Source organism: Coregonus lavaretus (assembly GCF_964263955.1).
Source record: "Coregonus lavaretus genome assembly, chromosome: 34".
Classification (NCBI taxonomy): Eukaryota; Metazoa; Chordata; class Actinopteri; order Salmoniformes; family Salmonidae; genus Coregonus; species Coregonus lavaretus.
The window spans coordinates 35,931,132-35,946,064 of NC_140021.1; the positions used below are offsets into that span (position 1 = coordinate 35,931,132).

A 14,933-nucleotide genomic window follows, 5' to 3' on the forward strand; every position below is an offset into this window, starting at 1 on the left:
TAGCAAAGAGACAGAGAGGTGCAGTAAAGAGACATGGAGACAGAGAGCTGCAGTAAAGAGACATGGAGACAGAGAGGTGTAGGAAAGTGACATGGAGACAGAGAGGTATAGTAAAGAGACATGGAGACAGAGGTGTAGTAAAGAGACATGAGACAGAGGTTTAGTAAAGAGACATGGAGACAGAGAGGTGCAGTAAAGAGACAGAGAGGTGCAGTAAAGAGACATGGAGACAGAGAGGTGTAGGAAAGAGACATGGAGACAGAGGTGTAGTAAAGAGACATGGAGACAGAGAGCTGCAGTAAAGAGACATGGAGACAGAGAGGTGTAGTAAAGAGACAGAGAGCTGCAGTAAAGAGACATGGAGACAGAGAGGTGTAGGAAAGTGACATGGAGACAGAGAGGTGTAGTAAAGAGACAGAGAGGTGCAGTAAAGAGACATGGAGACAGAGAGGTGTAGGAAAGAGACATGGAGACAGAGGTGTAGTAAAGAGACATGGAGACAGAGGTTTAGTAAAGAGACATGGAGACAGAGAGGTGCAGTAAAGAGACAGAGAGGTGCAGTAAAGCGACATGGAGACAGAGAGTTGCAGTAAAGCGACATGGAGACAGAGAGGTGCAGTAAAGAGACATGGAGACAGAGAGGTGTAGTAAAGAGACAGAGAGGTGCAGTAAAGAGACATGGAGACAGAGAGCTGCAGTAAAGAGACATGGAGACAGAGAGGTGTAGGAAAGTGACATGGAGACAGAGAGGTATAGTAAAGAAACATGGAGACAGAGGTGTAGTAAAGAGACAGAGAGGTGCAGTAAAGAGACATGGAGACAGAGAGCTGCAGTAAAGAGACAGAGAGGTGCAGTAAAGAGACATGGAGACAGAGAGGTGTAGGAAAGAGACATGGAGACAGAGGTGTAGTAAAGAGACATGGAGACAGAGAGGTGTAGTAAAGAGACAGAGAGGTGCAGTAAAGAGACATGGAGACAGAGAGCTGCAGTAAAGAGACATGGAGACAGAGAGGTGTAGTAAAGAGACAGAGAGGTGCAGTAAAGAGACATGGAGACAGAGAGCTGCAGTAAAGAGACATGGAGATAGAGAGGTGTAGGAAAGTGACATGGAGACAGAGAGGTGTAGTAAAGAGACATGGAGACAGAGAGGTGTAGGAAAGAGACATGGAGACAGAGGTGTAGTAAAGAGACATGGAGACAGAGGTTTAGTAAAGAGACATGGAGACAGAGAGGTGCAGTAAAGAGACAGAGAGGTGCAGTAAAGAGACATGGAGACAGAGAGGTGCGGTAAATAGACATGGAGACAGAGAGGTGCAGTAAAGAGATATGGAGACAGAGAGGTGCAGTAAAGAGACATGGAGACAGAGAGGTGTAGTAAATAGACATGGAGACTGAGAGGTGCAGTAAAGAGATATGGAGACAGAGAGGTGCAGTAAAGAGACATGGAGACAGAGAGGTGTAGGAAAGAGACATGGAGACAGAGAGGTGTAGGAAAGAGACATGGAGACAGAGAGGTGTAGTAAAGAGACAGAGAGGTGCAGTAAAGAGACATGGAGACAGAGGTGCAGTATGGAGACATGGAGACAGAGAGGTGCAGTAAAGAGACATGGAGAAAGAGAGGTGCAGTAAAGAGACAGAGAGGTGCAGTAAAGAGACATGGAGACAGAGAGGTGCAGTAAAGAGACATGGAGACAGAGAGGTGTAGTAAAGAGACAGAGAGGTGCAGTAAAGAGACATGGAGACAGAGAGGTGTAGGAAAGAGACATGGAGACAGAGAGGTGTAGTAAAGAGACAGAGAGGTGCAGTAAAGAGACATGGAGACAGAGGTGCAGTATGGAGACATGGAGACAGAGAGGTGCAGTAAAGAGACATGGAGAAAGAGAGGTGCAGTAAAGAGACAGAGAGGTGCAGTAAAGAGACAGAGAGGTGTAGTAAAGAGACAGAGAGGTGTAGTAAAGAGACAGAGAGGTGCAGTAAAGAGACATGGAGACAGAGAGGTGCAGTAAAGAGACATGGAGCCAGAGAGGTGCAGTAAAGCGACATGGAGACAGAGAGGTGCAGTAAAGAGACATGGAGACAGAGATGTGCAGTAAAGAGACATGGAGACAGAGATGTGCAGTAAAGAGACATGGAGACAGAGATGTGCAGTAAAGAGACATGGAGACAGAGAGGTGCAGTAAAGAGACATAGAGACAGAGAGGTGTAGTAAAGAGACATGGAGACAGAGAGGTGCAGTAAAGAGACATGGAGCCAGAGAGGTGCAGTAAAGAGACATGGAGCCAGAGAGGTGCAGTAAAGAGACATGGAGTCAGAGAGGTGTAGTAAAGAGACATGGAGACAGAGAGGTGCAGTAAAGCGACATGGAGACAGAGAGGTGTAGGAAAGAGACATGGAGACAGAGAGGTGCAGTAAAGAGACATGGAGACAGAGAGGTGCAGTAAAGAGACAGAGAGGTGCAGTAAAGAGACATGGAGACAGAGAGGTGCAGTAACGAGACATGGAGACAGAGAGGTGTAGTAAAGAGACATGGAGACAGAGAGGTGCAGTAAAGAGACATGGAGACAGAGAGGTGTAGGAAAGAGACATGGAGACAGAGAGGTGCAGTAAAGAGACATGGAGACAGAGAGGTGCAGTAAAGAGACAGAGAGGTGCAGTAAAGAGACATGGAGACAGAGAGGTGCAGTAAAGAGACAGAGAGGTGCAGTAAAGAGACATGGAGACAGAGAGGTGCAGTAAAGAGACATGGAGACAGAGAGGTGCAGTAAAGAGACAGAGAGGTGCAGTAAAGAGACATGGAGACAGAGAGGTGCAGTAAAGAGACATGGAGACAGAGAGGTGTAGGAAAGAGACATGGAGACAGAGAGGTGCAGTAAAGAGACATGGAGACAGAGAGGTGCAGTAAAGAGACAGAGAGGTGCAGTAAAGAAACATGGAGACAGAGAGGTGCAGTAAAGAGACAGAGAGGTGCAGTAAAGAGACATGGAGACAGAGAGGTGCAGTAAAGAGACATGGAGACAGAGAGGTGCAGTAAAGAGACATGGAGACAGAGAGGTGCAGTAACGAGACATGGAGACAGAGAGGTGTAGTAAAGAGACATGGAGACAGAGAGGTGCAGTAAAGAGACATGGAGACAGAGAGGTGTAGTAAAGAGACAGAGAGGTGCAGTAAAGAGACATGGAGACAGAGGTGCAGTATGGAGACATGGAGACAGAGAGGTGCAGTAAAGAGACATGGAGACAGAGAGGTGCAGTAAAGCGACATGGAGACAGAGAGGTGCAGTAAAGCGACATGGAGACAGAGAGGTGCAGTAAAGAGACATGGAGACAGAGAGGTGTAGCAAAGAGACAGAGAGGTGCAGTAAAGAGACATGGAGACAGAGAGCTGCAGTAAAGAGACATGGAGACAGAGAGGTGTAGGAAAGTGACATGGAGACAGAGAGGTATAGTAAAGAGACATGGAGACAGAGGTGTAGTAAAGAGACATGAGACAGAGGTTTAGTAAAGAGACATGGAGACAGAGAGGTGCAGTAAAGAGACAGAGAGGTGCAGTAAAGAGACATGGAGACAGAGAGGTGTAGGAAAGAGACATGGAGACAGAGGTGTAGTAAAGAGACATGGAGACAGAGAGCTGCAGTAAAGAGACATGGAGACAGAGAGGTGTAGTAAAGAGACAGAGAGCTGCAGTAAAGAGACATGGAGACAGAGAGGTGTAGGAAAGTGACATGGAGACAGAGAGGTGTAGTAAAGAGACAGAGAGGTGCAGTAAAGAGACATGGAGACAGAGAGGTGTAGGAAAGAGACATGGAGACAGAGGTGTAGTAAAGAGACATGGAGACAGAGGTTTAGTAAAGAGACATGGAGACAGAGAGGTGCAGTAAAGAGACAGAGAGGTGCAGTAAAGCGACATGGAGACAGAGAGGTGCAGTAAAGCGACATGGAGACAGAGAGGTGCAGTAAAGAGACATGGAGACAGAGAGGTGTAGTAAAGAGACAGAGAGGTGCAGTAAAGAGACATGGAGACAGAGAGCTGCAGTAAAGAGACAGAGAGGTGCAGTAAAGAGACATGGAGACAGAGAGGTGTAGGAAAGAGACATGGAGACAGAGGTGTAGTAAAGAGACATGGAGACAGAGAGGTGTAGTAAAGAGACAGAGAGGTGCAGTAAAGAGACATGGAGACAGAGAGCTGCAGTAAAGAGACATGGAGACAGAGAGGTGTAGTAAAGAGACAGAGAGGTGCAGTAAAGAGACATGGAGACAGAGAGCTGCAGTAAAGAGACATGGAGATAGAGAGGTGTAGGAAAGTGACATGGAGACAGAGAGGTGTAGTAAAGAGACATGGAGACAGAGAGGTGTAGGAAAGAGACATGGAGACAGAGGTGTAGTAAAGAGACATGGAGACAGAGGTTTAGTAAAGAGACATGGAGACAGAGAGGTGCAGTAAAGAGACAGAGAGGTGCAGTAAAGAGACATGGAGACAGAGAGGTGCGGTAAATAGACATGGAGACAGAGAGGTGCAGTAAAGAGATATGGAGACAGAGAGGTGCAGTAAAGAGACATGGAGACAGAGAGGTGTAGTAAATAGACATGGAGACTGAGAGGTGCAGTAAAGAGATATGGAGACAGAGAGGTGCAGTAAAGAGACATGGAGACAGAGAGGTGTAGGAAAGAGACATGGAGACAGAGAGGTGTAGGAAAGAGACATGGAGACAGAGAGGTGTAGTAAAGAGACAGAGAGGTGCAGTAAAGAGACATGGAGACAGAGGTGCAGTATGGAGACATGGAGACAGAGAGGTGCAGTAAAGAGACATGGAGAAAGAGAGGTGCAGTAAAGAGACAGAGAGGTGCAGTAAAGAGACATGGAGACAGAGAGGTGCAGTAAAGAGACATGGAGACAGAGAGGTGTAGTAAAGAGACAGAGAGGTGCAGTAAAGAGACATGGAGACAGAGAGGTGTAGGAAAGAGACATGGAGACAGAGAGGTGTAGTAAAGAGACAGAGAGGTGCAGTAAAGAGACATGGAGACAGAGGTGCAGTATGGAGACATGGAGACAGAGAGGTGCAGTAAAGAGACATGGAGAAAGAGAGGTGCAGTAAAGAGACAGAGAGGTGCAGTAAAGAGACAGAGAGGTGTAGTAAAGAGACAGAGAGGTGTAGTAAAGAGACAGAGAGGTGCAGTAAAGAGACATGGAGACAGAGAGGTGCAGTAAAGAGACATGGAGCCAGAGAGGTGCAGTAAAGCGACATGGAGACAGAGAGGTGCAGTAAAGAGACATGGAGACAGAGATGTGCAGTAAAGAGACATGGAGACAGAGATGTGCAGTAAAGAGACATGGAGACAGAGATGTGCAGTAAAGAGACATGGAGACAGAGAGGTGCAGTAAAGAGACATAGAGACAGAGAGGTGTAGTAAAGAGACATGGAGACAGAGAGGTGCAGTAAAGAGACATGGAGCCAGAGAGGTGCAGTAAAGAGACATGGAGCCAGAGAGGTGCAGTAAAGAGACATGGAGTCAGAGAGGTGTAGTAAAGAGACATGGAGACAGAGAGGTGCAGTAAAGCGACATGGAGACAGAGAGGTGTAGGAAAGAGACATGGAGACAGAGAGGTGCAGTAAAGAGACATGGAGACAGAGAGGTGCAGTAAAGAGACAGAGAGGTGCAGTAAAGAGACATGGAGACAGAGAGGTGCAGTAACGAGACATGGAGACAGAGAGGTGTAGTAAAGAGACATGGAGACAGAGAGGTGCAGTAAAGAGACATGGAGACAGAGAGGTGTAGGAAAGAGACATGGAGACAGAGAGGTGCAGTAAAGAGACATGGAGACAGAGAGGTGCAGTAAAGAGACAGAGAGGTGCAGTAAAGAGACATGGAGACAGAGAGGTGCAGTAAAGAGACAGAGAGGTGCAGTAAAGAGACATGGAGACAGAGAGGTGCAGTAAAGAGACATGGAGACAGAGAGGTGCAGTAAAGAGACAGAGAGGTGCAGTAAAGAGACATGGAGACAGAGAGGTGCAGTAAAGAGACATGGAGACAGAGAGGTGTAGGAAAGAGACATGGAGACAGAGAGGTGCAGTAAAGAGACATGGAGACAGAGAGGTGCAGTAAAGAGACAGAGAGGTGCAGTAAAGAGACATGGAGACAGAGAGGTGCAGTAAAGAGACAGAGAGGTGCAGTAAAGAGACATGGAGACAGAGAGGTGCAGTAAAGAGACATGGAGACAGAGAGGTGCAGTAAAGAGACATGGAGACAGAGAGGTGCAGTAACGAGACATGGAGACAGAGAGGTGTAGTAAAGAGACATGGAGACAGAGAGGTGCAGTAAAGAGACATGGAGACAGAGAGGTGTAGTAAAGAGACAGAGAGGTGCAGTAAAGAGACATGGAGACAGAGGTGCAGTATGGAGACATGGAGACAGAGAGGTGCAGTAAAGAGACATGGAGACAGAGAGGTGCAGTAAAGCGACATGGAGACAGAGAGGTGCAGTAAAGAGACATGGAGACAGAGAGGTGTAGCAAAGAGACAGAGAGGTGCAGTAAAGAGACATGGAGACAGAGAGCTGCAGTAAAGAGACATGGAGACAGAGAGGTGTAGGAAAGTGACATGGAGACAGAGAGGTATAGTAAAGAGACATGGAGACAGAGGTGTAGTAAAGAGACATGAGACAGAGGTTTAGTAAAGAGACATGGAGACAGAGAGGTGCAGTAAAGAGACATGGAGACAGAGAGGTGTAGGAAAGAGACATGGAGACAGAGGTGTAGTAAAGAGACATGGAGACAGAGAGCTGCAGTAAAGAGACATGGAGACAGAGAGGTGTAGTAAAGAGACAGAGAGCTGCAGTAAAGAGACATGGAGACAGAGAGGTGTAGGAAAGTGACATGGAGACAGAGAGGTGTAGTAAAGAGACAGAGAGGTGCAGTAAAGAGACATGGAGACAGAGAGGTGTAGGAAAGAGACATGGAGACAGAGGTGTAGTAAAGAGACATGGAGACAGAGGTTTAGTAAAGAGACATGGAGACAGAGAGGTGCAGTAAAGAGACAGAGAGGTGCAGTAAAGAGACATGGAGACAGAGAGGTGTGGTAAAGAGACATGGAGCCAGAGGTGCAGTAAAGAGACATTGAGACAGAGAGGTGTAGGAAAGAGACAGAGAGGTGCAGTAAAGAGACATGGAGACAGAGAGGTGCAGTAAAGAGACATGGAGACAGAGAGGTGTAGGAAAGAGACATGGAGACAGAGGTGTAGTAAAGAGACATGAGACAGAGAGGTGCAGTAAAGAGACATGGAGACAGAGAGGTGTAGGGAAGAGACATGGAGACAGAGAGGTGCAGTAAAGAGACATGGAGACAGAGAGGTGTAGGAAAGAGACATGGAGACAGAGAGGTGCAGTAAAGAGACATGGAGACAGAGAGGTGTAGGAAAGAGACATGGAGACAGAGAGGTGTAGGAAAGAGACATGGAGACAGAGAGGTGTAGTAAAGAGACAGAGAGGTGCAGTAAAGAGACATGGAGACAGAGAGGTGCAGTAAAGAGACATGGAGACAGAGAGGTGCAGTAAAGAGACATGGAGACAGAGAGGTGCAGTAAAGAGACATGGAGACAGAGAGGTGCAGTAAAGAGACATGGAGAGGTGCAGTAAAGAGACATGGAGAGGTGCAGTAAAGAGACATGGAGACGGAGAGGTGCAGTAAAGAGACATGGAGACGGAGAGGTGCAGTAAAGAGACATGGAGACGGAGAGGTGCAGTAAAGAGACATGGAGACGGAGAGGTGCAGTAAAGAGACATGGAGACAGAGAGGTGCAGTAAAGAGACATTGAGACAGAGAGGTGTAGGAAAGAGACATGGAGACAGAGAGGTGTAGTAAAGAGACATGGAGACAGAGAGGTGTAATAAAGAGACAGAGAGGTGTAGTAAATAGACATGGAGACAGAGAGGTGCAGTAAAGAGACATGGAGACAGAGAGGTGCAGTAAAGAGACATGGAGACAGAGAGGTGTAGGAAAGAGACATGGACACAGAGAGGTTTAGTAAAGAGACATGGAGACAGAGAGGTGGAGTAAAGAGACAGAGAGGTGCAGTAAAGAGACATGGAGCCAGAGGTGCAGTAAAGAGACATGGAGACAGAGGGGTGCAGTAAAGAGACATGGAGACAGAGAGGTGCAGTAAAGAGACATGGAGACAGAGAGGTGCAGTAAAGAGACATGGAGACAGAGAGGTGCAGTAAAGAGACATGAGACAGAGAGGTGTAGTAAAGAGACAGAGAGGTGCAGTAAAGAGACATGGAGACAGAGAGGTGCAGTAAAGAGACATGGAGACAGAGAGGTGTAGGAAAGAGACATGGAGACAGAGGTGTAGTAAAGAGACATGAGACAGAGAGGTGCAGTAAAGAGACATGGAGACAGAGAGGTGTAGGGAAGAGACATGGAGACAGAGAGGTGCAGTAAAGAGACATGGAGACAGAGAGGTGTAGGAAAGAGACATGGAGACAGAGAGGTGCAGTAAAGAGACATGGAGACAGAGAGGTGTAGGAAAGAGACATGGAGACAGAGAGGTGTAGGAAAGAGACATGGAGACAGAGAGGTGTAGTAAAGAGACAGAGAGGTGCAGTAAAGAGACATGGAGACAGAGAGGTGCAGTAAAGAGACATGGAGACAGAGAGGTGCAGTAAAGAGACATGGAGACAGAGAGGTGCAGTAAAGAGACATGGAGAGGTGCAGTAAAGAGACATGGAGACGGAGAGGTGCAGTAAAGAGACATGGAGACGGAGAGGTGCAGTAAAGAGACATGGAGACGGAGAGGTGCAGTAAAGAGACATGGAGACGGAGAGGTGCAGTAAAGAGACATGGAGACAGAGAGGTGCAGTAAAGAGACATGGAGACAGAGAGGTGCAGTAAAGAGACATGGAGACAGAGAGGTGCAGTAAAGAGACATGGAGACAGAGAGGTGCAGTAAAGAGACATGGAGACAGAGATGCAGTAAAGAGACATGGAGACAGAGAGGTGCAGTAAAGAGACATGGAGACAGAGAGGTGCAGTAAAGAGACATGGAGACAGAGAGGTGTAGGAAAGAGACATGGAGACAGAGAGGTGCAGTAAAGAGACATGGAGACAGAGAGGTGCAGTAAAGAGACATGGAGACAGAGAGGTGCAGTAAAGAGACATGGAGACAGAGAGGTGTAGGAAATAGACATGGAGACAGAGAGGTGTAGTAAAGAGACAGAGAGGTGCAGTAAAGAGACATGGAGACAGAGAGGTGCAGTAACGAGACATGGAGACAGAGGTGTAGTAAAGAGACATGGAGACAGAGAGGTGCAGTAAAGAGACATGGAGACAGAGAGGTGCAGTAAAGAAACATGGAGACAGAGAGGTGCAGTAAAGAGACATGGAGACAGAGAGGTGTAGTATGGAGACAGAGAGGTGCAGTAAAGAGACATGGAGACAGAGAGGTGTAGTATGGAGACAGAGAGGTGCAGTAAAGAGACATGGAGACAGAGAGGTGCAGTAAAGAGACATGGAGACAGAGAGGTGTAGGAAATAGACATGGAGACAGAGAGGTGTAGTAAAGAGACAGAGAGGTGCAGTAAAGAGACATGGAGACAGAGGTGCAGTATGGAGACATGGAGACAGAGAGGTGCAGTAAAGAGACATGGAGACAGAGAGGTGCAGTAAAGAGAGAGAGGTGCAGTAAAGAGACATGGAGACAGAGAGGTGTAGTAAAGAGACAGAGAGGTGCAGTAAAGAGACATGGAGACAGAGAGGTGCAGTAAAGAGACATGGAGACAGAGAGGTGTAGGAAAGAGACATGGAGACAGAGAGGTGCAGTAAAGAGACATGGAGACAGAGAGGTGCAGTAAAGAGACATGGAGACAGAGAGGTGCAGTAAATAGACATGGAGACAGAGAGGTGCAGTAAAGAGACATGGAGACAGAGAGGTGCAGTAAATAGACATGGAGACAGAGAGGTGTAGTAAAGAGACAGAGAGGTGCAGTAAAGAGACATGGAGACAGAGAGGTGTAGGAAAGAGACATGGAGAAAGAGAGGAGGTGTAACCGTGACATTCAGTCTATGACAATTGTCCTCTGGCCTGTCATTCTGCTTAAGACAGTAATTTGTTCTTGAGGCCTGTCATCTTGACTGTGTGCTTTGAGCAGTCCAGCTCCACAAACACTTTCTGGAATGTCTTGAACGTGTACTCCGCCTTTTAGGGGTGGCTGAGATTCAGAGCATATGTCACGCCAAGAAGAATTGCAGAAGCCTTTGCAAAACTCCGACCGGTGATCACTTACGGATGACGCCTACCTCCTCTGGACCATCACTCGCCACGGCACCCTCCTCGTTGATCGCATACATTTCCTTTACATGTTGCGCAAGGTCTCGCAGGAAATGACCCCCCTCAGCTTCCTGTAAAATAAATAACACAAAAATACAGACATTCTGTCAATGTGGGGGACACAGTTTATTCCACCTGGATTACGACATGCCCTTATTCGTTATCAGATTGCAGTGAACATTCTCTCCCTCTCACACACACACACACACACACACACACACACACACACACACACACACACACACACACACACACACACGTGATGGAATATTCATGGCTGAAAATGCTTTATTGGCCCCACATGGTAGTCTTTAATGAGGCCACCTCCAGTAAAGCTGAACAATATTTCCTCACTGAACTCACATCATGACCCTGATATAGAATAAAATCATTGATCTCATAGGATTCAATCTGTGCATGTGAAATCTATGAAATCACCGATCCAAGTATCCTATATTAGCAAAAGGTTGATCACTTCCTGTCTTTTGGCGTGCAAATGTCTAGCTAGCTAGCTAGTCTAGGCTACGTTAGCTAGTAACACATGGCCAAACGAGAGCTCGCTAACCATCGGTCACATACGACCCAACAAATGCGCAGACAAAACATGTAATCAAAAAACTGTCATTAAAATAATGTGCATTTGTCCAGCATAGATTTGACTTGCAAAAGCGGCTGATTTTTGAGCATCATTTCCTGTATTTATGTTAAATTATTTGGAATACATTCACCACACTAAATCATGTTCACACGCACAAACAAATAATTTACTTCAAGATTTAAAGTTTAAGAGAGTGAGTACTCAATTGGACGACATTTCATTGTTACATACCTCTTCTCAGCTCAATTTATTACCAGACTTCTTGAGGTAGTGACGTTTTTGTATTTCGCAGCAATAGTATCTCTTCTTCTGTCACTAACTTCGGGGTGCAGCGCATATGGTTCAGTGGCGCTCATCAGCGCCATCTACCGTCGGGGAGTTTGAAAAAGGAACATTTTGCTCTACTTACCGTGAAGTAAAATCATAATAGTCATCATCTTAATAGTAGTACATTACAGTATATATTTGAGTAAAATAGTACAATTTAAAGGGAGTATGTCAGGGTCAATTACTGACAAATGAGAACACACTAATCCTCAGGGGTCATTTTGGGACAAAACGCACCACTTTGTGAAGGTTTTGTTTTGATTGAAGAGCAAGAAAAGTATTAATTGGTTCCACTTCTTTCCCTTCTAAATGCGTTTGCCTAAGGAAAGCCAGTATGCACATATCTAAATGTTATAAAACATTTTATATTTTTTTTTGCCACTCAGAACACAGACATTTACCTTAAGGGGAGTTACCCTCATTTTAGACTTCCCAACCATACATTTTCATGACAGTGTTCCTAATCTGTAGTAGGCAAAGCAGTTGAAAATCGGTAGGTTAACACCAAACCGTGAAGTGATTATGAATTCAGAGCAGTCGGATTAGGTCATAGTCAAATACATTTGAACAAATGAACAACAATATCACATGGAAAGTGATGTGAGCATTGCATTGTGGAAAGCAATGACTTTACAAGAACATGTATTGCAATGCGAAGCATGTATTTCTAGATTAAACACTGATTCAGTGTGGTGAACAAGTACCTGTATTATTTGGTGTGCTCTACTTGAACATGTGCTTAGAGTTTTGAAACCACTGCCTATATGATGAGCTGTTGTATTTATTTTTTTACCACATACTTATGAAAATTGCACCGGTTGAGAGATGATGGCTCTCTGAGCCTACGGTAAAGAGTACTTCTGATCCAGTTGGTGGTGCTAAGATCCCTCCCTATATTACTTGAATGATGAGTTGACTTATTCCTTATAGCTCGCTCTCTGCCAATAAGGCGGGCCAGCTGGATGTCCTAGGACACGATGGTCACCCTCTTTGCGTGGATGGCACACAGTTTGGTGTCCTCGAACAGACCGACCAGGTAAGTCTCGCTAGCCTCCTGCAGGGCCATCACGGCGGAGCTCTGGAAGCGCAGGTCGGCGATTTTTCTCCACAGGCGCTGGAAGGGCACAATGCGGACGAGCATCTCAGTGGCCGACGGATCTCTCTGAGACACGGTGCCGGGCCTATAACTGGGAGGCGCTCCTGCGCGCAGACTTGGCGTTGAGCTGCTTCCTGTAGGCTTTGTCAAGGGTGGATTTGCAGTCGGAGTATAGCCTCGAAATGCCCATGTGAAATGTATAAAGACGGCAGTGGCATCTGCTGATTGGACACCATCTCCCCACCACCCCGATTGGCCCATTGCGGAGGACTCCTCTGTCGGTTACTGGAAGGGATGCTTTGCTTCTTATTTTTAGGACCGCGCGCCCAACACAATACACTGGGCGCCCAAAACAATAGTCCACTAAGCGCGTGCGTACAATAGCACACTGCTGGCCCTTTGCGCGCAATAATAGTCGTCAAAGTCAAGAGTGAAATCTTGTGTTATATTTTAATGCTAGCCTGTTATGGCAAACGAGGCCAATGGTACACTGCCTGCACACAACTACACACTGCGCGCCGGCAAAAGCACACTGTGCGCGCGCAACAGCACACTGACGGCCCTTTATGCGGAATATTAGTCTCCAAAGTCCAGAGTGAAATCTTGTGTTCTAATCTAATGCTTGCCTGCTATGGCAAACGAGGCCTAGTAGGTGTTATTGTTCATTCATGGCCTCATATGGGAACATGATATAGTGCCATGTATGTAAGTAATAGTCGACATAATTGTGTATACACCCACTCAATTGGTTGGCTCTTAAAATAGCCTTTGGAGGTTGAGTTGTCAAGTTGAAGCCGCAGTAGCGAATTTACTTGGCTTTGAAGGTCTTCTTGGGGAGTAGGTAATGGGGGCTTCTTGTTTGCACGGGCAATGTCTCCGGCCAACTCCAGGATCTCAGCAGTCAGGCACTCGAGCACGGCAGCCAGGTAGACTGGTGCGACAGCGCCCAAACGCTCGGCATAGTTGCCTTTGCGCATCAGCCTGGGCATCTCTTAATCCATCTTGATTTAAATGTTAATGTAAAATTTGTTCCCAACATTGAAAAATGTCTGTGTTTGTGTGTAATTGTTTTTCCCAGCAAGATGAAGGGGGTGATGTCCTGCAGGACCTAGCACAACATGTAAGGAAAATCGTTGTGTACTAACCTGGGATATTTACGTTAAGGATTATGTTTACCAATCGATGACAGTATTGACTCAATACGGGGTTTGCTTTCCGCTATCCGTCGCCGTTTAAATGTCTGACATATAACCGTGCTCGAAAAAACCACAGGTAGCATAATGTATTTCATCAGATTTCGTGCGTTTCTGTGTGAAAAGACACAAATTTATGTGCTACTTAATTCGTGCGAAAAGACAGCAATTTAACACACAACAACCATAAACGGATAGCCTATTTTTCTTTATTTTCTTTATTATGGCTAATTAAACGTTATGAATAAACAGAAATGTTGTCTTTATTTAATAATGTTTCAAACATTGTAGTTGTATGCCTATGTACTGTTTGAGATTTTCTGAACATCATTTGTGAGAAAATACACACATTTACGTGCAACTTAATTCGTGGGAAAAATTGTTTTATTAATGCTAACGCTGTTTTCTATGCTTGATTTCGATTAATACTTTGGGATACTGGTGCACTTTTGGTCAGAAAGCCCCCTTTTCCGTGTAGGCAACAGTACACGATTTTCTTCATAATGCATTTCATATTTCGTAGAGTCTAAATTACACAATTTTCTTCATTATTCATTTAATACATGTTAAAGAGGTTAATGTAAAAATAATGAAATATGTTGGCTTTCACTTATGGCACTTCCAAGGCCTTTCTATTGTGGTTATGTCAATCATATTATATACTTAGGCTATTGTAACGCGTTCAACCAGTTAGCAAGTCAGAAATGTCAGTTTCTTGGTACCGACTAGCACTTGAATGCTGTATTATGCCAACTTCACATTCTCGTGGAAAATGGGAAGTTGTAACTCCCACATGATTGTGTTCAAGTGGTTTTGAAGTCGGAACAATTCTTAAACCAATAAGATTGGCAACAACATTTTCACTATTTCTCACTTGTAATTCCTACTTGGAGGGTCATTCAAGTGAAACTTCCCAGTCGGAACTAGGTATTTCCGATAACTATGATAGCACCCTGAACACGACATTAATATGTGTGATCGACAACAGTAGGGTCTGGGTCCCGGCGTGTCCAGTCCCCATACCCATTCCATAGGAGTGAGTGTCAGTAGTCTACTATATGTCCGTGCTATGTGAAGTAAGTATGGTGATTATTATTAAGGTTCTGGTCGTCTGAGATACCAACAAGTAAGGCTATACAACATACAATATCAATAAATATATATTTTCTCCTATTAGTGTATTTGAGTTTGTTCTGTCGTTTCTGGATGATTTAATTGAAATTGCAACCAACTTTCTATGGCTTGTTTTAGATATAGTGATATTTGAGAGATTATTTCATTTCAAATAACTGAAAGTGAGAGGTTGTAATTTGAATAAAGGGGGGAAATGCCATTACTGAACATGTGGTTATTAGAACAAAAGATTTTACTCTTGACTTTGATGAATATTATCGCGCGGC

General features: G+C 45.4%; 1 protein-coding gene across 1 annotated transcript in view; it reads right to left on the bottom strand.

Annotated features, from left to right (window-relative positions):
• The window catches only part of LOC311109188 (uncharacterized protein), a 45,431-nt gene extending 34,203 nt beyond the window's left edge, over positions 1 to 11,228 (bottom strand). Inside the window, exons 1-2 of the mRNA XM_084152027.1 lie at positions 11,149 to 11,228; positions 10,276 to 10,390 (exon numbers count right to left, since the gene is read on the bottom strand). The gene's annotated coding sequence lies outside the window, so the exon portion shown is untranslated. The remainder of the gene's footprint in view (positions 1 to 10,275; positions 10,391 to 11,148) is intronic.
• Between the last annotated feature and the right edge of the window lie 3,705 nt (positions 11,229 to 14,933).